Here is a 23350-nt window from a genome sequence, read left to right as displayed (position 1 = left end):
GAATGAAGGATAAAAGTCATATAATTATTTTAATAGGTGCAGGAAAGCAGTTGACAAAATTTAACATCCTTTCATGATAAAAGCTCCCACCAAATTAGGTATACCAGGAACATACTTCAGTATAATAAAGGCCATATCTGGCAAGCTCACCTCTAACATCATACTGCTTGATAAAAATTTGAGAGATGCCTGGGTGGCTCATTTGGTTAAGCGCCTAAGTCTTGGTTTCAGCTCAGGTCATGATCTCAAGGTTCATGAGTTTGAGCCCTGCCCTGGGCTCTGCACTGACAATATGGAACCTGCTCCCAAGCAGAAAAGAAGTAAAATTCTCTCTGAAGGTGGCATGATATATATAGAAAATGCTAAAGACTCCACCAAAAAACTGTTACAACTAATAAATGAATTCAGTAAAATTGCAGGATCAAAAGCAACATACAAAACCCAGTTGAGTTTCTATACACTAACAATGAACTATCTGAAAGAGGAATTAAGAAAGGAATCCCATTTACAGTTGCATCAAAGGGAATAAAATTGTTAGGTGAACATTTAACCGGGAGGTGAAAAATCTGCACATGTGCACGTTGTCGTTTTTCATGGGTATATACCGAGAAGTGGAATTGCTGGTTCATATAGTCACTCTCTGTTTAACCTTTGAGGAATTTGCAAATTGTTTTCCAAAGTGGCTGTACCATTTTTAATTCCTAGAAGCAATATATAATGATTTTAATTTCCCCACATTCTTGTCAACACTTGTTATTGTCTTTTTGTTTATAGTTATGGTACTGGGCATGAAGTTGTATCTCATTGTGGTTTTCACTTATATTTCCCTGATGCCTAACGATGTTGAGCATTTTTTTTCATGTGCTTATTGGTCATTTGTATATCTTCCATGTAGAAATTTGTTTTAGATACTTTAGATACTCATTTTTTATTGGTTATTTTCCTATTATTGAGTTGTAGTATTTCTTTATATGTTTTCAGTACAAGCTCATTATCAGACATGATTTGCAAATATATTCTCTAATTCTGTGGGTTGTTTATTTTTCACTTTTTTGATGATATCCTTTGAAACACAATAATTTTAATTTTGATGTTCAACTAATACAAATTTAATTTGGTTGTTTGTGCTTTTGGTGTTTTACCTAAGAAAACATTGTTGAATCTAAGGTTACAAATATTACCCCATATTTTTTACTAAGAGCTTTTAAAATTATTTTTCTAAGTCTTACATTAGATTTTTTATTTATTTTGAGTTAATTTTTGTATATGGTTTGAGGTAGAGTGATCCAACTTCATTCTTTCACATGTGGATAATTAATTTTCCCAGAAGGAATTATTCTGGATTTAAAATCTATTGATCTATACATCTATCGCTATGCCTGTAACACACTCCCTTGAGTACTGTAGATTTATAGTTGGCTCTGAAATCAGGAAGTGATTTAGATAGTCTTTAATGTCCTTCCACAGTATTTTAGAGTTTTCAATGGTGTGAGTTTTGAATTTCCTTTGTTAAATTTATTCCTAAGTATTTTATTCTTTTTGATGGTATTGTAAATGGAATTGTATTCTTAATTTCATTTTGGAGTGGTCATTGCAAAATATATAGACACTCAATTGCTTTCTGTGTATTGATCTTGTATCCTGAAAACTTCCTTAGTTTGTGTTTTGATATAATATTATTTTAGTGTCACCCTTAGATTTTCTCTACATAAGATCATGTCATCAGTCAATAGTTTTACTTCTTCCTTGCAAATTAGGATTTATTTTATTTCATATTCTTGTTTAAAGTCTTAGCTAGTACCTACATACTACATTAAATGAAAGTGAAGAGACTGGCTTTCCTTGTCTTTTTCCTTATCTAAGAATGAAAGCATTAGGTCTTTCACCATTAAGTATGATGTTGGCATGGATTTTTTGTAGATGCCTTTTCTCAGTGTGAGGAAGCTCACTTCTATTCCTTGATATATTGAGTATTCTTGTCATGAAGGTTGTTGGAGTTCATAGAATAACAACAGTGAATTTGTTTGCATTTATTGAGATAATCATGCAGTTTTGTCTTTTATTCTATTTGTATGTGGTATTATATTAATTGATTTTTCAGATATTAAAGCCACTTTGCATTCCTGGGATTAGTTCCATTTGTGTGTGTGTGTATATATAATTCTTCTTACATGGTTAAAGATTTGGTTCACTAGCATTTTTTTGAGGGTTTTTGGGTATATTCAAAAGGGATATTGGTCTGTAGTTTTCTTGTGATGTCATTGTTTGGTTTTAGTATCATGTTTTATTGAATGTATTTTCTGCTCTTGTATTTTTTGGAGAATTTAAAAAAATAATTGATACTAATTTTTCTTTAAATTCTTGGCAGAATCACTCAATGGATCCATCTGGGCCTGGGCTTTCCTTTGTGGTAGTTTTTTGATCCCTAATTCAATCAATCTTTTTGTTGTTGTTGTCATAGGTCTATTCAGATTTTCTGTTTCTACTTGAGTTCTTTTCATATTCATGTCTATCTAGTGATTTGTCCATTTCACCTATATCTCATTTGCTGGCATACAGTTTCTGTTAATGTTCTCTTATGATCCTTTTTATTTGCCTAAGGTTGCTAGTTGTATCTCCAATCTCATTTCTTATTTTAGAAATTTGTGTCTTTTCTTTTTTGGGGTGTCCATCTAGCTAGAGATTTATTAGTTTTGTTGATATATTGAAAGAACCAAATTTTTGGTTCTGTTCTTTTGCTTTACTGTTTGTTATTCTCCGTTTTTGGGTATCTCAGCTCTAATCTTTGTTATTTCCTTTCTTCTACTATATTTGAGTTTTGTTTGCTCTTCTTTTTCTAGTGTCTGTGTTTTAAAAATCTATTTTCTGGTTTTACTAAGAGATATTGGCATATAACACTGTAAGGTATACCACTTAATAATTTGGTGCATGTATATATTGTGTGTATATATATAAGTTTAGTTAATATCCATCACCTCACATAGGTACAAATCTTTTTTCTTATAATGGGAACTTGTAAGATCTATTCTTTTAACAACTTTCAAATATACAATACAATATCATTGATTATAGTCAACATGCTGTATATTACATCCCCAGATCTTATTTATATCATAACTAAAAGTTTGTACTTTTGACCACCTTAACCCATTTCCCCCAAACTCCAGCTTTTATCTCTGGCAACCACCAGCCGGTTCACCATTGCTGTGAGTTCAATTTTTTTGATTTCACATACAAGTGAGATTATACAGTATTTGTCTTCTCTGTCTGATTTATTTCATTTAGCATCATGCCCTTGAAGTCCATTCATGTTGTCACAAATGGCATGATTTCTTTCTTTTTTATGACTTAATAATATCCCTAGCTATATATCAATACACCACATTTTCTTTATCCATTCATCACTGATGACACTTAGAATGTTCCTATGTTATGGCTATTGTAAATAATGCCAAAGTAAACATGGGAGTGCAGATACCTTTTTGAGATAGTGATTTCATTTCCTTGGGTGGCTGGGTCATACAATAGTTTTACTTTTAATATTTTAAAGAACCTCCCTAGTGTTTTCTGTGGTGGCTGCACCAATTTACATTCCCACTGAAGTGCACAAGGGTTTCTTTTTCTCCACATCCTTGCCAACACTTGTTACCTCTTGTCTTCTTGATAAGGGCCATTTTAATAAGTGTTAGGTGACATCTCATTATTTTGTTTCTGCATTTCCATGATGATTAGTGATGTTGAGCATCTTTTCATGTACCTGTTGGCTATTTGTGTGTCTCCTTTGGAAAAACGTCTATTCAGTTCATTTACCCATTATTTTAATTGGATTGTTTGTTATTTTGCTATTGAGTTACATGAGTTATTTACATATATTTTGGATGTGAACTGCTTATCAGGAAGATAATTTGTAAATATATTCTCTCATTCTACAAATTACCTTTCCATCTTGTTGACAGTTTCCTTTGCTATGCAGAAGCCTTTTATTTTGGTGTTGTCCCACTGGTTTATTTTGCTTTTGTTGCCTTTGCTTTTTGTGTTATATCTAAAAAGTTATTGCAATGACCAGTATCAAGGAGCAGATCCCCTATGTTTTACTCCTAGAAGTTTTATAGTTTCAGGTCTCATATCTAAGTTTTCAATCCATTTTGAGTTAATTTTTGTGTAGGGTGCAATATAGGGGTCCAGTGTTCTTATTTTGCATGTGACTGTCCTGTTTCCCCAATATTTATTGAAAATAGTGTCCTTTCCCCATTGCATATTCTTGCCTCCTTTGTCTTAAGTTAATTGACCATATATGTGTGAGTTTATTTCCAGGCTCTCTATTCTGTTCCTTTGATCTCTTTTGCCAATATTTTACTGTTAAGATTACTATAGGTTTGTAACATGATTTAAAATCAGAAAGTGTGACACCTCTAGCTCTGTACTTGTTTTTCAAGATTGCTTTCACTATTTGGGGCCTTTTGTGGTTTCCTACAAATTTTAGGGTTGCTCTATTTCCATGAAAAATACTGACGGGTGTCTGGGTGGCTCAGTCGGTTGAGCATCCGACTTCAGCTCAGGTCATGATCTCGCAGTTCGTGAGTTCAAGCCCTGCGTCAGTCTCTGTGTTGACAGCTCAGGGCCTGAAGCCTGCTTCAGATTCTGTGTCTCCCTCTCTCTGCCCCTTCCCCGCTCATACTCTGTCTCTCAAAAATCAATAAACATTTTAAATAAAAGAAAAATACTAAATACTATTGGAATTTTGATAGGGATTGCATTGAATCTATAGATTGCTTTGGGTAGTGTGGACATTTTAACAATGTTACTTCTTCCCATACATGAGCATGAAATATCTTTCTATTTATTTGAGTCTTCTTCAGTTTCTTTCATCAGTCTCTTTAATTTTCAGTGTACAGATATCTCGCCTCCCTAGTTAAATGTATTTAAGTATTTGTTCTCTTTGGTACAATTATATACGGGGTTGCTTTCTTAATTTCTCTTTTTTTAACACAAATATGACATGCACATAAGCTGTCTATTCATTTTCTTCATTGTGCAGCATGCACTGGAATTGGTGACTCTGATGGCCAACTGGGCTGCTCTGTCCATAATGACTTTACAGTTCTTAGAGGAGACATTGTGAGCAATCTCTGCACTGTAAGATTTGCTGAAGAACAGTAGTGCTTTAAGCTCCTTGATGTTGTGGACTAGGAACTTCCAGAAGCCACTGGGCAGCATGTACTTTACTTTCTTGTTCCCATAGCCAATGTTGGACATCAAGATCTGGTCATTGAATCTTCTGTGCACCTTATTGCCAATGTCTCTGGGTTTCTTCCAGTTGCACTTAGTTTTGACATATTGAATTTCTGACTGGTGCTGGATGAATTTCTTGGTCCTCTTTTTAATGATCTTTGGTTTCACCAGAGGTCTGAGGGTGGCCATGATGCCCAGTAGGAGATGGCTGCCACTTTTTCAGGTAGCACTGAGGAAGACAGCTTAATTTTCCTTTCTGATAGTTGATGTTAGGGTATAGAAATGCAACTGAGATTTGTGTTTGGATTTTGTACACTACAAGTTTACTGAAATCCTTCATTACTTCTAGTAGTGTGTGTGTCTATGTGTGTGTGTAGTCTTTATAGTTTTCTACATATAATATTATGTCACCTGAAAATAGAGACAGTCTTAATCCTTCCTTTCCAATGTGGGTGATTTTATTTTTTTTCTTGCCTAATGCTATGGGAAGGACTGCCAGTACTATGTTAAATAAAGGTGGCAAGAGTGGGTATCTTGTCTTGCTCCTTATCTTAGAGGGAAACCTTTCAGCTTTTCACCTTTGAGTACCAGCTGTGAGATGGCCATAAATGGCCTTTATTATGTTGAGGTGTTTTCCTTCTATACCCACTTTGTTGAGAGTTTATGTCATAAATGGATGTTGACTTTCGTAGGTAGGTTTTTTTCCTGCATTTATTGAGATGATCATATGACTTTCATCTGTACTTTTTTTGATGTGGTATGTTACATGGATTGACTAGCAGATGTTGAACCATCCTTGGAATAAATTCCGCTTGATGATGGTATGCAATTTTTTAATACATTCCTTTAATCTGTGGTTAAATTCAGCTTGCTATTATTTTGTTGAGGATTTTAACATCCGTGTTATCTGGGATATCGACCTCTAATTTTCTTTTCTTATAGTGTTCTTGTCTGATTTTGGTTTCAGGTTAATGTGGGCCTCATAAAATAAATTTGGACTGTTCTCTCCTATTTTTTTGGAAGAGTTTGAGAAGGATTGGCTATAATTTTTCTTTAAATGTTTGGTAGAGGGGCGCCTGGGTGGCGCAGTCGGTTAAGCGTCCGACTTCAGCCAGGTCACGCTCTCGCGGTCCGTGAGTTCGAGCCCCGCGTCAGGCTCTGGGCTGATAGCTCGGAGCCTGGAGCCTGTTTCCGATTCTGTGTCTCCCTCTCTCTCTGCCCCTCCCCCGTTCATGCTCTGTCTCTCTCTGTCCCAAAAATAAATTTAAAAAAAAAAAAATAAATAAATAAATAAATAAATAAATGTTTGGTAGAATTTGGTAGTGAAGCTACCTGCTCCTGCTCTTTTATTTTTTGAGTGATATGATTACTGTTTCAATTTGCTTACTGATAAGTGGTCAGTTCAGATTTTCTATTCCTTCATGATTCAGTCTCCGTGGGTTGTGTGTTTCTAGGAATTTGCCCATTGCTTGTAGGTAGTTCAAATTGTTGGCATGTATTTTTTCACAGTAGCCTCTTATGATTTGTCATATTTGTGTGTTATAGCTGTTACGTCTCTTCTTTAATTTCTAATTTTATTCTTTTGAGTCTTTTCTCTTTTTTCTTTGTAAGTCTAGCTATAGGTTTTCTATTTTGTTCATCTTTTTAAAAAATGGCACTTAGTTTCATTTATCTTTTCTATTGTCTTTTAGTCTCTATTTCATTTATTTCTGTTCAGATCTTTGTTATTTCCCTCCGTCTAATAATGAGTGTGGTTTGTTCCTTTTCTAGTTCATTGAGGTGTAAAAAAACTTTTTTTAATTTGGGATCTTTCTTTTAAAGTTAGTGTAGATGTTGGGGCACCTGGGTGGCTCAGTCGGTTAAGTGTCCGACTTCAGCTCAGGTCATGATCTCACAGTTTGTGAGTTAGAGCCCCACGTCGGGTTCTGCACTGACAGCTCGAGCCTGGAGCCTGCTTCCGATTCTGTGTCTCCCTCTCTCTGACCACCCCGCCCACCACCACCTTCCATGCTCTGTCTCTCTCTGTCTCAAAAATAAACATTAAAAAAAATAAAGTTAGTATAGGTGTTTATCCATATGAACTTCTCTCTAGAACTGCTTCTGCTGCATGTTATAAATTTTCTTACTTTATACCTGTATTTTCATTTATCGTTAAGATATTTTTTGATTTCCCTTTAATTTCTTCTTTGACCCACTGGTTGTTTAGTAGTATGTTGTTTAATCTCTACATATTTGTGAATTTACCAGTTTTCTTTTCTGAATTGATTTCTAGTTTCTTAATGTAAGAAAACATTCCAGTCTTCTTCCTGTGTTTCTCCTTACTCTTATACTACTACCATGCTAAAAACATTCTTGACACAACTGGCCACCAAATATGTGTTTTGTTTTGTTTTTTACCATATCAAGAAATTCTCTGTGATACCACCTGGGTGTCCTCGAATTTGATTCTGACACCAGCTACCTGGAGGCAACAGATTTCACAGGTTAAGGGCTCTTGTCCCATGAGATGTCACTTCAGATGCCAATTACAAGTAGTCCATACTCTGGTTACCCTCAACTTCTGTTCAACTTGGCTACAAATTGTAAGTTTCCATGGCCTCCTCCCTCTTTGGATTTGATAAGTTGCTAGAACAGTTCACAGAAGTCAGGGAAACACTTAATTATGTCTATCAGAGTATTAAAGGATGTGAACAGCCAAATGAGAAGACACGTAAGACAAAGTCTTAGAGGTTTTGGATTGTAGTAGGTTCTATATCAGTGGATTTGTTCCATGTTCCATTTGTTCTATGTTCCATTTGTTCCATTGTTCCCCCAATCCATGGATGTGTTCTCCCATTTAAAAGCTCTCTGAACCTTGTACTTTTTGGAGTTTTTATAGAGGCTTCCTCATGTAGGCATGATCAATATTAACTCCAGTCCTAGCTCCTTTGCTCTGTCTAAAGCAGTGGGGAGTGAGGTTGAAAGTTGCAAGATCAAATTATGCTGTGGTCTTTCTGGTGACCAGATCCCACCCAGGAGTCGGCCTAGAGTTACCTCATTAGAATAAAAGATGCTCTTAGTGTTCTTATCACTTAGGAATATATAAGAGTTTTAGAAGCCTTGTGTCAGGGACAGGGATCAAAGACCAATTGTTAGAATAGAAGATGTTCTAGTGTACTTACCACTAAGAAATTTATAAGGAGTTTAGGAGCTCTCTGTCAGGACCTGGGAATCAAGACCAATCTATATATTTCTTATTATTCCACACTACAACACTTGTGACACTTCTGACGAAGTCAGGAAAGTTGCTTGATATGATTTCAATTTTCTTAAGTTTATTTAGACATTTTTGTGACCTAATGTGTGATGTATTTGAAGAATATCCCAGAACCAAGGATCAAGTTTGGTGTTTCCTGTGCAGCTGCCACAAAAACTGGCATGTCAGACGTGTGTACAACCTCATTCCAGTGAAGCAGTGGTAATCTGCAATGGGCAAAAATGTGAACATGAAAATGGTACCCACAGGCCTCCCTGGACTCCGGGGAGAATTGCAATCTGTTGATAGATTTGTGCTGAATTGGAAGCCTATTCCTTGGGAAGCAGCTTTTAAAGTACGAAATAGACCTCTTTCAGGGAAAGACTGGAAGATGGGCATTTCTGTCTGCTGCCTCTGTGTTGAGCCTTAAGAGGTTAACTAGGTAGTAAGACCTTACATCTGTTACCTATCAAAGGCTGAATATGAGAGTGAAAGCAGCCAGGTGAATATTTTTTTAAAAATATGTATGTTTATTCATTTTTGAGAGAGAGAGAGACAGAGTGCAAGTGGGGGAGGGGCAGAGAGAGAGGGAGACACAGAATCTGAAGCAAGATCCAGGCACTGAGCTGTCAGCACAGAGTCCGATGCGGGGCTCAAATTTGTGAACCATGAGATCATGCTCTGAGCCAAGTTAGACACTTAACTGGCTGAGCCATTCAGAAGCCCCAGTCACGTGAATATGTTTAAAGGTCAGGAAGAAAAGAGAATTTGGTCATGAAATCAAAGACTTTCACATAGTTCAATTTTATAATAGGATGCAGGTGTTAGTGGTTATATTCATTTATTTTAAGTTTATTTATTTTGAGAGAGAGAGCAAGCACAAGTGGGGGATGGGCAGAGAGAGAGAATCCCAAACAGGTTCCACAATGTCAGCACAAAGCCAGATGTGGGGCTTGAACTTATAAACCATGAGATCACGACCTGAGCCGAAATCAGGAGCTGGATGCTTAACTAACTGAGATACTCAGAGTAGCTCATGGATTGGAAGAACAAATACTAAACTGTCTGCACTACCCAAAGTAATTTACAGATTTCATATAATCCCTATCAAAACACCAACAGCATTTTTCACAGAGCTGGAACAAACAATCCTATAATTTGTATGGAACTACAAAAGACCCAAATAGCCAAAGCAATCTTGAAAAAGAAAAAAACTGGAGGTATCACAATTCCTGAATTCAAGTTATACTACAAGGCTGTAGTAATCAAAACAGTATTGTATTGACACAAAGACAGACACATAGATCAATGGAACAGCATAGAAAACCCAGAATGAACCCACAATTATATGGCCAATTAATCTTTGACAAAACAGGAAAAAATATCCAATGGGAAAAAAATCTCTGCAACAAATGATGTTGGTAAAACTGGATAGCCACATACAAAGTATAAAACTAGACCACTTTCTTACACCATACACAAAAATACATTCAGAATATGTTAAAGACCTAAATGTGAGACCTGAGAACGTAAAAATCCTAGAGGAGAGCAAAGAGAGTACTGTCTCTGACATGAGCAGTAGCAATATTTTTCTAGATATGGTTTTCTAGATTTTTCTCCTGAGGCAAGGGAAACCAAAGCAAAAATAAACTATTGGGATTACACCAAAATAAAATAAACCTTCTGTGCAATGAAGGAAATAATTTTCAAAACTAAAGGGCAATTTAACTGAATGGGAGAAGATATTTGCAAATGATATATACAAGAAAGCGTAAGTTATCCAAAATATATAAATAATTTGTGCAACTCAACATCGCAAAACCAAATAATCCAATTAAAAATGGACAGAAGACATAAACATACATTTCTCCAAAGAAGAGATACAGATAGCCAATAGACACATGAAAAGATGCTCCACATCAGTTATCATCAGGGAAATACAAGTCAGAACTGCAATGAGATACCACTTCACACCTTTCAGAATGGCTAAAATAAAAAACACAAACAAGTGTGGAGATTTCTCAAAAAGTTAAAAATAGAACTACCCTACGATCCAGCAATTGCACTACCATATACCCCAAAATACAAAAATACTAATTCAAACAGATACATGTACCCATATGTTTATAGCAGCATTATCTATAATAGCCAAATATGGAAACAGCCCAAGCGTCTGTAGATTGAATGGATACAGAAAAATGAAATCTTACCATTTGCAATGACATGGATGGAGCTAGAGAGTATTATGCTAAGTGAAATTAAGTCAGAGAAAGACCAATACCAAATGATTTCACTTATGTATGGATCTAAGAAATGAAACAAACAAGCAAAGGACAAAAAGAGAGAGAGAGACAAATCAAGAAACAGACTCTTAACTGTAGAGAACAAACTGATGGTTATCAGAGGGGAGGTGAATGAGGGGAATGGGTAAAATAGGTGATGGGGATTAATGAGCGCATCTGTTGTGGTGAGCACGGAGTGATGGATGGAATTGTTGATTCACTGTATTGTCACCTGAAATGAACATAACACTGTCTGTTAACTATGCCGGAATCAAAATAAAAACTTAATAGAAAAAAAGAGTAAATAAGTAAGTTCATAAATAAATAAATAAATAAACCCACACCAAGCAAAAGGTAGAGGAGATGAAAGTAATATAATGTGAATATATGAGGGAATTTTCTGAAAGGAGTTTGGAATAATTTAGCCAAAAATATTTAAAAGTGTTTGTGGTTAAATTATGCACACACACAATACATATATGATACAAAGCATGTATGATGATGCAAACATATATAATGATGCAAATATATATTTACATATATATGTTGTTCACATGTATATATAAAAGACAAAGTGTAAGAGGCTCATTTCTAACATCACAGTAGTACATTCACAATCATAAACGATTATTAAACCTAAGCCACTATCAAATTAAACACGCATCTGTTTACTCTGAAATGCTGCAAAAGTAACAGATGCAAATGTAAGCAACTATTTGAGCTCCCCAATCAGTTAACCAATGGAAACACCTTTCCTTAGAATCCTGTCTAATTTCTATAAATTAGCAAGTTATTTCCTTGATCCTAGATTTTCCAAGAAAACTGTGAGGCTTTGAGGGTATGGCTTGATTCCTTGTGCTTACCATTGCGGTTGGTTCATATGAGTAGCTTAATAATTTTTGTGTATTAAATAATATTTGCAAATAACAGCTGGAATATTTTCATCAAGTATGGAAACACGTGCACTGTTAACTTTGGCTCATTTTGTCTTTAATGGAGTGACATAGTTGTGTGCACCCTTCAACAAGATTTTTAAGCCTTTAAAACATGATTTGTAAGGCCTTGTGAAAGAATGTGTAATCATTAGAAACTTCATATTATAGGTTCCTGAGTCTGGGATAGAGCCACCATATCTTCCAATTGTGAAGGAATCTTTCAGGTAATGTGACAAAACACTTTAAGTTTTAAATGAGGAAACTGAGGAGAAACAAATGAAAATAATGTCCTCAATACTCTATACAGACTGTTGTGCTAGAAATATGGAACTCCTTAGTCTACACGTCTGCTTACATCAAGATGGTGAAATTTCTAATGCCTTTTCTTAAAGATGGGAAAAGTATAGTAAAATGGATATGTAGGAAATAGGTGCAGCAGAGAGGACTTTTAAGGCACTACTCTGATATAATAGTGGCGGGTACATGTCATTACAAATTTGTTAAAACCTACAGAATGTACAACACCAAAAGTGAATTCTATTGTAAACTATGGACTTTGGATGATAATGTGTCAATATAGGTTCATCAGTTGTAACGAATGTACCATTCTGGTGGGAGATGTTGATAATGGGGGAACTTACGAATGTGTGGGGACAGGGGTTATATGGGAAATCTCGATTCAATATGCTGTGACTTAAAATTATTCTAAAAAATAAAGTATATTATAAGTAATATTTTCACCCTGTATTTAATAAACAAAGGAAGGATTAAACACTTTACCCAGAAAAAAGTAAAAAAAAAAAAGTTTAAATATTAAAAACAAACACACAAATAATGGATATGTAATTGCTTCAAGAAATCCTCAGTGCTTTATTTATGGGTATTGACTTCCTGGAGTATAATGTATTAATACTGGACCACAGGTTCAAACTGACCCTGTTGTATAAGTCTTTCCATAATATTTGTGAGATTGAGGATTGAGAGATCATTTCATATTTTCATTTCATCGTTTCACTTATAAAAGACAAATTCCTCTGACTTTATACAAATGTACCTTCCAAGGCAATAGGATAATTAAGACTTCATGCCACCAGTGAAAAACATGACTTAGTACTTCACTGTAAAACTGAGCCCACCTCTTCTGATTAAATGTTTGGAACCAAAAGTCAAAATAAAGCACGTATATCATATTTTTTACTCTCTCTATGAATGCCATTTGATCACTTAATTCTGACATAATAACAGGTACGTAGGATGGAGGGAGAGAAAGTCCTCCACTATACTTTTCAAATGTAAAGCCCGGAGAGAAGCGGAGACTCTACACTAAAGGTATTTTGAGTAGCTCAGGCAGCAGGTCACCACAGGGTCCAACGGTATCTGCAAGTATGACATCAAACTTTGATTCTTGTAATTTTGTCATGAGTTTCCTGTTCAAAACTGCGTCTTTACAGAGCTTTTCAATACAGTCAGAATATTCCCACGAGTTTTCTTGCAGTTGTGAAAAATATGCCCAGAATGTATCTTTCGATAAATCGCATGTCCATTTGGTGATCAATTTTCTGAAGAGAATCCTAAAATCATCTTTCAGTAAATGTGTAGGATAAATCTCACATTTAATAGTAGATGATTTGCTTGGATCCACAAGAATGGAAGCTCAAGATGTCAGAACAGTCACTTCATGACCTCTCTGGACAAGTTCATCCAGGATTGTCTTCATGTTGATCCAGTAGCTGTATTCTGTGGGCCACACCAGCACCTGTCCACAACTCCCAGAGCTAAAGTAACAGCTCAGCTGTAGCAGCAGAAGAACTGAAATCCATTTCATAGACATCCTGGTGGAATGTAATGCTTCTTTTCAAATTCCTGTTTCCTTCTACCATCGCTTGTGCTAATACCCAAGGAGAAGTCAATCAAGAAGTTAAAATGTAACGCTTACATTCAAAGTAAACACATTATATGAACAGTCAAAGCATTTGGATGGCAAGCGGAAAAAGTCAAAGGCAGATGACTTCATCTATGTACACATGTGCTTAGTGTCTGTTTGATGATTATAAGTTCTATTATCTAGCTAAGAGCCAATGACCTTGCATGTGCAAATCACCTATCTTATGTAATATATTTTGAAGAGGCAAGAGGTAACTGTGTCTGCAATCTTCTTGACACAAGAATTAAAGTTATTATACAGTTGAATTATATTTCTTGGATATGATTGTTCAAGGGATTTTTTTGTTCTATTCATAGAAATTTTGTTGACATGTAATTCACATATTATACAACTGCCAAATTTAAAATGTACAATTTAGTATTTCATAGTATATTCACAGAATTGTGCAACCATCGTGAACAAAACTGATCAATTTTAGAGCACTTTCTTCATCCCAGATGGAAACCTTTACCCTCTAATGAAACTCTCCGTTTTCTTCATCTCTCAGCTCTAGCCAACATTTTATCTACTTTCTGTCTTATATATTGCCTATTCTGAGCATTTCATATAAATGAAATTATACATTATGTTGTCTTTTGTGCTGGTACTATAATTAGCATAATGCTTTATTTTAAAATTTTGTTTTCTCACTTTATTGAGATATCATTGATATAACATTGTGCAGGTTTAAGGTGTACAAATATATTGTGAAATGATTACTCCATAAAATTAGTTAACACATCCTTCACCTCACAAATTTTTTTTTGTGGCATGGACTTTTTAAAGATAATCTTCTTTTCTTTTTTTTATTGAAGCATAGTTGACACACAATGTTATATTAGTTTTAGGTTACAACATAGTGATTCAACAAGTTATCTGTTATGCTACGCTCACCACAAATGTAGATTCTATTTGTCACCATACAGCGCCATTGAAGTAACTTTGACTATATTCCCTATGTTGTACCTTTTATCCTCCTGACATTCATTCCATAACTGGAAGCCTGTGTCTCCTACTCCCTTTCACCCATTTTGCTTTCCCCTTCCCCCTCTTTTTTCTAGCAACCATTGGTTCTCTGTATTTTTGAGTCTTTCTGCTTTTGGTTTATTCATTTGCTTTGTTTTTTAGATTCCACATATAAGTGAAATCATATGGTATTTGTCTTTCTCTCTCTGACTTACTTCACTTAGCATAATACCCTCTAGGTCTGTCCATATTATCACAGATGGCAAGATCTCATTCTTTTTTCTTTTTTTTACGGTGGAGTAACATTGCATTGTCTATATATACTATATCTTCTTTATTCATTCATCTATTGATGGACATTTGGGTTGCTTCCATATGCTGGCTATCGCAAATAATGCTGCAGGAAACATAGGGTGCATATATATTTTTGAATTAGTGTTTTTGTTTTCTCTGGGTAAATACCCAGTAGTGGAATTACTGGATCGTATGATATTTCTATTTTTAATTTTTTGAGGAACCTCTATACTGTTTTCTATTGTGGCTGCACCACCAACAGGGTGGTGGTTCCTTTTTCTCCACATCTTTGCCAATAGCTGTTATTTTTTGTCTTTTTGATTCTAGCCATTCTGACTGATGTAAGGTGATGTCTCATTGTGGTTCTGATTGGCATTTCCCTGATGATTAGTGATGTTGGGCATCTTTTCATGTGTCTGTGGGCCATCTGTTTGTCATCTTCTTCTTCTTCTTTTTTTTTTTTTTTTTAAGTAGGCTCCATGCCCAACATGGGGCTTGAACTCACAACTCTGAGACCAAGAGTCATGAGCTCTACTGACTACGCCAGACAGGCACCCCTTCATCTATTTGTCTTCTTTAGAAAATGTCTATTCAGGTCCTCTATTTTTAATTGGATTATTTTGTTTCTTTGGTGTTGGATTGTATAATTTCTTTATATATTTTGAATATTGACCCCTTCGTGGATATGTCATTTGTGAATATCTTCTCCCTGTAACTTGCCTTTATGTTTTGTTGATGGTTGCCTACCCTGTGCAAAACCTTATTTTGGTGTATTACCAATAATAAAAATAGAAGTTTATTTTTGCTTTTGTTTCCCTTGCTTGAGGAGACATACCTAGAGAAATGTTGCTGCAAACAGTGTCAAAGAGATCGCTGCCTATGTTTTCTTCTAGGAGCTTTATGATTTCATGTTTCATATTTAGGTCTGTAATCCATTTTGAATTTAATTTTGAATATGTTGTAAGGAAGTGGTTCAGTTTTATTCTTTTGCAAATAACTTTCAGTTTTTCCAGCAGCATTAACTGAAGGGACTGTCTTTTCCTCATTGTATCTTCTTACCTCCTTCATTATAGATTCATTGACCATATAAGTGTGGGTTGATGTCTGGGCTCTCTATTCTGTTCCATTTATCTGTGTGCCTGCTTTCGTGTCAGTACCACACTGTTTTAATTACTATAGTCTTGTAGTTGTCTTGAAATGTGGGACTGTGATGCCTCCAGCTTTGTTCTTCTTTCTCAAGATTGCTTTGGCTATTTGGAGTCTTTGGTGGTTCCATACAAATTTTAGTATTATTGATTTTTGTTCTATGAAAAAATTTATTGGTATTTTGATAGAGATTGCATTGAATCTGTAGATTGCTTTAGGTAGTATGGACATTTTAACAATGTTACTTCTTCCAGTCCATGAGCATAGAATATTTTTCCATTTGTTAGTGTCATTTTTAATTTATTTCATCACTGTTTTATAGTTTTGAGTAGGTCTTTCAGCTCTTTTCAGCTTCCTTTATTCCTAGGTTTTCTATTCTGGGAAACTCTTTATCTCTCCTTCCATTCTGAATGACATCCTTCCCAGGTAGAGTATTCTTGATTGAAGTTTTTTCCTTTCAGCCCTGTGAATATATCATGTGTTCCATGAAAGGGAGATTTATGCAAAATGATCTCTAAAGGCCAGAGGAACCATAAGACAAAATATAAAGACTGACAAGTCCTGCTTGACAATAAATGGTTTATTAAGGGGACTTAAGGGCAGAAACACATCTTAGGTAGCTGCAAGTAGATCTCCACAACCCCACCTCCTGTAAGACCTGCTTTTATAACTCCAGTGGCTGGGGAGTATGTGCTGGTAGGCCACTGGGGAGGAGATGTTTGAGAATTATAGTCATATCTCGAAAGCAGATCAAGGACATTATGTCCCAAGGGTGTATTTAAGGGTCGATTAAACAAAAATTGTAACCACTAATGTAGTTTACTTATTAAAACACATAGGTTATTCACGAAAACAAGTTTCAAGATCTCACCTCACTGTGTCCAACAATCCAAAGTTATGTCATAAACTTTTCCCAGTTCCAACCATTGCCATGCTTTACAAAATCTTCCTTGTGATTACCAACCCAGGCCCCAGCACCTTAGAATGATCTTCCCTTGACTTCCTTCTTCTCAAATCATAGTAAAACCCTGTCAAGGTGCTGTTCTCCCTTCTTGTTATGTCAAATAAACCTAGCTTTGATTGATCAACTTTTAATTAATTAATTTATTTATTTTTGTATTCTTTTGAGGATTTGGCAGTTGACTTATATATTCAAAAGGATCTGAAATGTTAACAGAAATCCTTGAATACAGTGAAAGACAAATCCATAACTAGGCTTCTTACATTTGTGTGTCATTGTGTCCAATATAGGTGTTATTGAATCGATCCATATTTCTTCTTCACAACATTTCATGAAGTCTCTTTTGATATATAGATTTTCCTGATTGTGAAGGCTACATATGATAATATAACCTAATTATGAGATTACATATAACTACTTTGGTAAGAGGACAGCACTCTTGTTAAAACATTGAAATGCACATAAGAAAGAACCCTCAATTTATTAACCACAACCTTTCCTTGTGTTTCAAATTCCCACTATCAGTAGGCTCCCCAAGTTTAAGCTTCAGCTAAGATTTATCCATTAATCCTTTTTTCTGGTGGTATTATATTAATTGATGGAGACAAAGATTTATGGAAATATTTTCCTTTTCTTAAGGTTTTATATCTTTTTTCTTTCTGCCTTATGCTCTGCTAATATCTGGCATGGTATATTAATCTCATCTCACATTAAGGAAATAACTGTTCAAAACCTCGTATACTTTTTTTCTTCGTTTTTACTCAGAACTTTTTACTCAGAGTTCTAACAAAATTGCAATGATGTGCATTAACATTATTTTTATATAAAATGATTAAATCTTGTATATAAATGTGATGCTATTTCTGATCCCGGCCCAGATATTTAAAGGGAGCCAGATGGGGCGCCTGGGTGGCGCAGTCGGTTAAGCATCCGACTTCAGCCAGGTCACGATCTCGCGGTCCGTGAGTTCCAGCCCCGCGTCAGGCTCTGGGCTGATGGCTCGGAGCCTGGAGCCTGTTTCCGATTCTGTGTCTCCCTCTCTCTCTGCCCCTCCCCCGTTCATGCTCTGTCTCTCTCTGTCCCAAAAATAAATAAAAAATGTTGAAAAAAAAAAAAATTAAAAAAAAAAAAAAAAAAGGGAGCCAGAGCCATAGTTATAATAATGAGTGTGACAAATTTTGCTTATAAACTATTTCAGGTGGATTTTACTCCTTGACAGTGTGATGTAATGGATAAGACATTTAATCAGTCTATATATAAACTAATTGGAGTGCATTACATAAAGTTATTTTATTTGTATTTCTAACTTTGTGGCTTCTTGTGTAGGTTAACATTAAACTGGATATTTCCTTCCTGGTATCTTACTTACTATATTTGTCTCAAGCCTAGCCAGTGATACTAAGCAATTTAAATGATTGAAATAAAATTATTCAGTTTATGCACTAAAGAATGAATTTTAGTGCACCAGAACAAATAATTTCTGAGAAAGGCTTCTCAGAAACTATTCACAGTAGTTATGTTCTATAACAGAATGTGTTAGCAAATATCGAATCATTGCTCCCAGGGGAAATATACAGTTAGGTTCCTACTAGTCTCTCCTCACATTTTCCTCAGTTGATACACATATAACTTTGTTTCAGGTGTATTTCTGTTTAAAAACACTTTATTTAATATATATTATTGATTCATTACCATCAAATTCATAGTCAAAAGTGCTATAACTAATGGAACTGAATGAAGCTTAGCCAACAAACATATTTTCTCTCTGAGGCACATCACAATCTTCTTGCCTCCTCTTAGGAACATTAGAAAACACTTCAGCACTGTCCTCAGGGGCCATTCTAAACAATGAAATCACCAAGAAAGAGCACAGAAATGCAAAAGATATGTAATAAAATATACTAGGAAAGGGACACTTGTTTATAATCTGAAATGAAACAACAAGGCAGAGTATGGCCTTATTCAGCCTCAACGGGGAACATGCCTATTGGGTGAATCTATGTTTGTTGCTGCTCTGTGCATATCTGTGAGTGACCATGAAAGCGCTACACGTATTGGTTTGGGGGTTACCAATAAACTTTAGTGAGTAGACAAGTTTGAAAATATGTCATCTGCAAATAATGAAAAATGACTATCATAGAGCTTTTTATTCTCACACCGATCCAATAAGGTAGGTATGCAAAACCTTTTTTTTTCTTCCCATTTTTCTCTCTTTTTTTTTTTTTCTTGTACAACCATATTTTACGGAAAAGGTATTACTGTCAGGATTGGGGTCTTTGTATATTTTCTGGCTATCATAATACAATGTATCAAAACACTAGACTCTATCTTATCTTGATTTCATGAGCAGTAAGTTCATGACCTGAGCTGAAATCAAGAGTCAGGTGTTTAACTGATTGAGCCACCCAGGTGCCCCAACATCTATAGTTTTCATAGCTGCTTATTCTATAAGTTTCCCAAGAGCAGTGACTGCATTTATGTCATTCACTCTCCTTCAGTGCAGAGGGTGGAATCTAGCATCTAGCGGAAGCAGCACACACATTTGTGGGAAAAATTATCCTTTCTTAGATGTTGGACAGTGAAAGACTGTTTTATAGTGGCTATATCCACATGATCTTACACTTCTTTCACACTTTTCTCAACGGTTACGTAGCCCGGAATCTTCGGTGATAGGTGAACTATGAAACACTGTCATGTGAGGGACTGGTGTGAAGAAATTTTACACATTGCCCCATGTCTTTTCGGTAAGATGTCTGAATGTCGGATGGAAGACTCTTTCTAAGGGATTAAAGTTTTACATTAGGCAATATTTTGGCAAGTTTTCAGTAGAGTCCTCCAATGAATGCAAAATTAGTTAATGGGGGTGGGATGGGGAGGAGGGGGTGAGGAAATTCAAAATCCCAATATTTTGTATCAGCCACATGCCAGCTTTTCCCATCATTTCACATAATGTAGTGGATCTTCCTGAAAAAGAAAATAGAGAAACAAAGATATATTAGTTTGTGAATTTTTGTTTTTATTTCTTAGAAGATATAGTAATACAGTTTCAGATCTCTGTGGGGCAGGATGTTCAAAGTATGCCCATGTTTTAAAGTTTAAACAAACATTTAAACAACAAAAATGAAAAGAAGACCCTGTGCATGAAAAGGTTACGTATTTAATAAAATACTCCCACTTCTGCAGCCTTTCTAGGTTCAAATATTCAATAAAAAGTCATTTTCTTTCATGTATTACAAATTCAAGATGACTGATATGTTTGTGAGTATTTCTCTGTGAGCATTTATATGATTTATATTACATTCTAAATGGCTATCTTGTTTTCCATCTCCGTATCATTAGGCTTGTGTCTCTTTTATGATATTTGTGGTATTTTTACTTAACCCTATGGCATTTTAAGTGTGCTTTATTTTCCATGCTAATGATCCTCATCATTTGACGAAGACACATGTGACTGAGTTTCACATGGCACCTGGGCCCAGCTCAGAACTCACTTTGCTCCTCACTGAAAATGGAGAAATGCCCCAAGGTTGATGTGAGTGACTGAATAAGAAGTTGTTTTCTTTTTCTTTTTTTTTACTGATTTTTTTAATGTTTATTTATTTATTTATTTATGTCTCATTTATTAACTCGTTTTATTTTTTATTTTTTTTTAATTTACATCCAAATTAGTTAGCATATAGTGCAACAATGATTTCAGGAGTAGATTCTATAGTGCCCCTTACCCATTTAGCCCATCCCCCTTCCCACAACCCCTCCAGCAACCCTCAGTTTGTTCTCCATATTTATGAGTCTCTTCTGTTTTGTCTCCCTCCCTGTTTTTATATTATTTTTGTTTCCCTTCCTTTATGTTCATCTGTTTGTCTCTTAAAGTCCTCATATGAATGAAGTCATATGATTTTTGTCTTTCTCTGACTAATTTCACTTAGCATACTACCCTCCAGTTCCACCCACATAGTTGCACATGACAAGATTTCATTCTTTTTGATTGCCAAGTAATACTCCATTGTATATATACTACCTCTTCTTTATCAATTCATCCATCGATGGACATTTGGGCTCCTTCCATATTTTGGCTATTGTTGATAGTGCTACTATAAACATGGGGGCGCATGTGCCCCTTCAAAACAGCACACCTGTATCCTGTGGATAAATGCCTAGTAGTACAATTGCTGGGTCATAGGGTAGTTCTATTTTTAGTTTTTTTGAGGAACCTCCATACTATTTTCCAGAGTGGCTGCACCAGCTTGCATTCCCACCAACAATGCAAAAGAGATCCTCTTTCTCTGCAAACTTGCCAACATCTGTTGTTGCCTGAGTTGTTAATGTTAGTCATTCTGACACGTGTGAGGTGGTATCTCATTATAGTTTTGATTTGTATTTCCCTGATGATGAGTGATGTGGAGCATTTTTTCATGTGTCACTTGGCCATCTGGAAGTCTTCTTTGGAGAAGTGTCTATTCATGTCTTTGGCCCATTTCTTCACTGGATTGTTTTCTGGGTGTTGAGTTTGATCAGGTCTTTATAGATTTTGGATACTAACCCTTTATCTGATATGTCATTTGCAAATATCTTCTCCCATTCTGTCAGTTGCCTTTTAGTTTTGCTGATTGTTTCCTTCCCTGTGCAGAAGGTTTTTATTTTGATGAAGTCCCAGTAGTTCATTTTTGCTTTTGTTTCCCTTGCCTCCAGAGACGTGTTGAGTGAGAAATTGCTGCGGGCAAGATCGAAGAGGTTTTTGCCCGCTTTCTCCTCAAGGATTTTGATGGCTTCCTGTCTTACATTGAGGTCTTTCATCCACTTTGAGTTTGTTTTTGTGTATGGTGTAAGAAAGTGGTCCAGGTTCATTCTTCTGCATGTCGCTATCCAGTTTCCCCAGCACCACTTGCTGAAGAGACTGTCTTTATTCCATTGGATATCCTTTCCTGCTTTGTCAAAGATTAGTTGGCCATACATTTGTGGGTCCAGTTCTGGGTTCTCTATTCTGTTCCATTGATTTGAGTGTCTGTTCTTGTGCCAGTACCATACTGTCTTGATGATTACAGCTTTGTAGTATAGCTTGAAGTCTGGGATTGTGATGCCTCCTGCTTTGGTTTTCTTTTTTAAGATCGCTTTGGCTATTCGGGGTCTTTTCTAGTTCCATACAAATTTTAGGATTATTTGTTCTAGCTCTGTGAAGAATGCTGGTGTTATTTTGATAGGGATTGCACTGAATATGTAGATTGCTTTGGGTTCTATCGACATTTTAACAATATTTGTTCTTCCTGTCCAGGAGCATGGAATCTTTTTCCATTTCTTTGTGTCTTCTTCAATTTCTTTCATAAGCTTTCTATAGTTTTCAGTGTATAGATTTTTTACCTCTTTGGTTAGATTTATTCCTAGGTATTTTATGGTTTTTTTGTGTTGTCTAAATCTCACCCTGATCTTCCATATTAAATATGGGTCTGTAGCATGAAAAATTTGCATTGATCACACTTATCTCAATCTGGTCTTCAGTTGCACTCAGCCAGCCACCACAGCAAAAACAGGAAGCTGATTTCCTTTAGAAGTATAGGGAAAGGCAAGCAGAGAAACCCCAGTGGCTCAAAGGTCCTCCCTGATGATGCAGACCTCACCAGGAATCAACATGCCTCCCTTTCCATAGCTTTGCAGACTCATCCTTTCCTGTATATTTTACAAAAGAAAAGTTATTGCAGGACCAAATTCCTGGACTTTCTATAATCAGTAAAGTGCATCATGAATGAGATGCACTACATAAAATGATGTCTCACCTCCACATCCATGTCATGTATTTTTATCTGTTCGAGGAAACGTTAAACATTCTGACATGTATTAATTATGATTTAATGTAAAGGGAAGGCTGCTTGATAACTGTCTGGAAAGAATGGGAGCCGAAGAACTGTTCCATGATTCAGTCCATTAAATGTTTTCTAAATTTGTGTCTCTGGTCTCCAGAAAAATAATAAAATGAAAAAACTGAAGATAAATATTACTAAGCATGTGGAGTGGGTGGTAAGAGAGATTCACTTTCAAAGTGTTGTAAATTTTCCTTTTTATATATTTGTAATTTAACCAAGCGATCTCCTTTGTCACTTTCTAGGCCTAGAATAAATCAGCAGTGCTGTGACTGGTGCCTGTTCAAGAAAAGGCAAACAACTTCTGGAGAACTAAGCTGGAAATCTTCTTGTTGTACATGTTTATTTGCATCAGTCTTTTGCATCTTTGTCCCCTTATTTACCCAAAATAAGGGTTCCCTTGCTTCTTTATGACTTTGGATTATTTATTTAGTTTTTTATTCCCACAGACCCATCAACTCAACCACCCATTCCACTCACCATCTGGTTTTCTACTTTGGTTGTTTGCCTCTTGATGCCCTGT

At 35.6% G+C, this 23350-nt stretch overlaps 1 pseudogene; it reads right to left on the bottom strand.

The window, feature by feature from the left end:
* Window positions 1–13515, bottom strand: part of LOC132693085 (UDP-glucuronosyltransferase 2B31-like) — a 30431-nt pseudogene extending 16916 nt beyond the window's left edge.
* Between the last annotated feature and the right edge of the window lie 9835 nt (window positions 13516–23350).

Source organism: Panthera onca, chromosome B1 (assembly GCF_046562875.1).
Source record: "Panthera onca isolate mPanOnc1 chromosome B1, mPanOnc1 haplotype 2, whole genome shotgun sequence".
Classification (NCBI taxonomy): Eukaryota; Metazoa; Chordata; class Mammalia; order Carnivora; family Felidae; genus Panthera; species Panthera onca.
This window is presented reverse-complemented; position numbering and strand designations above follow the sequence as displayed.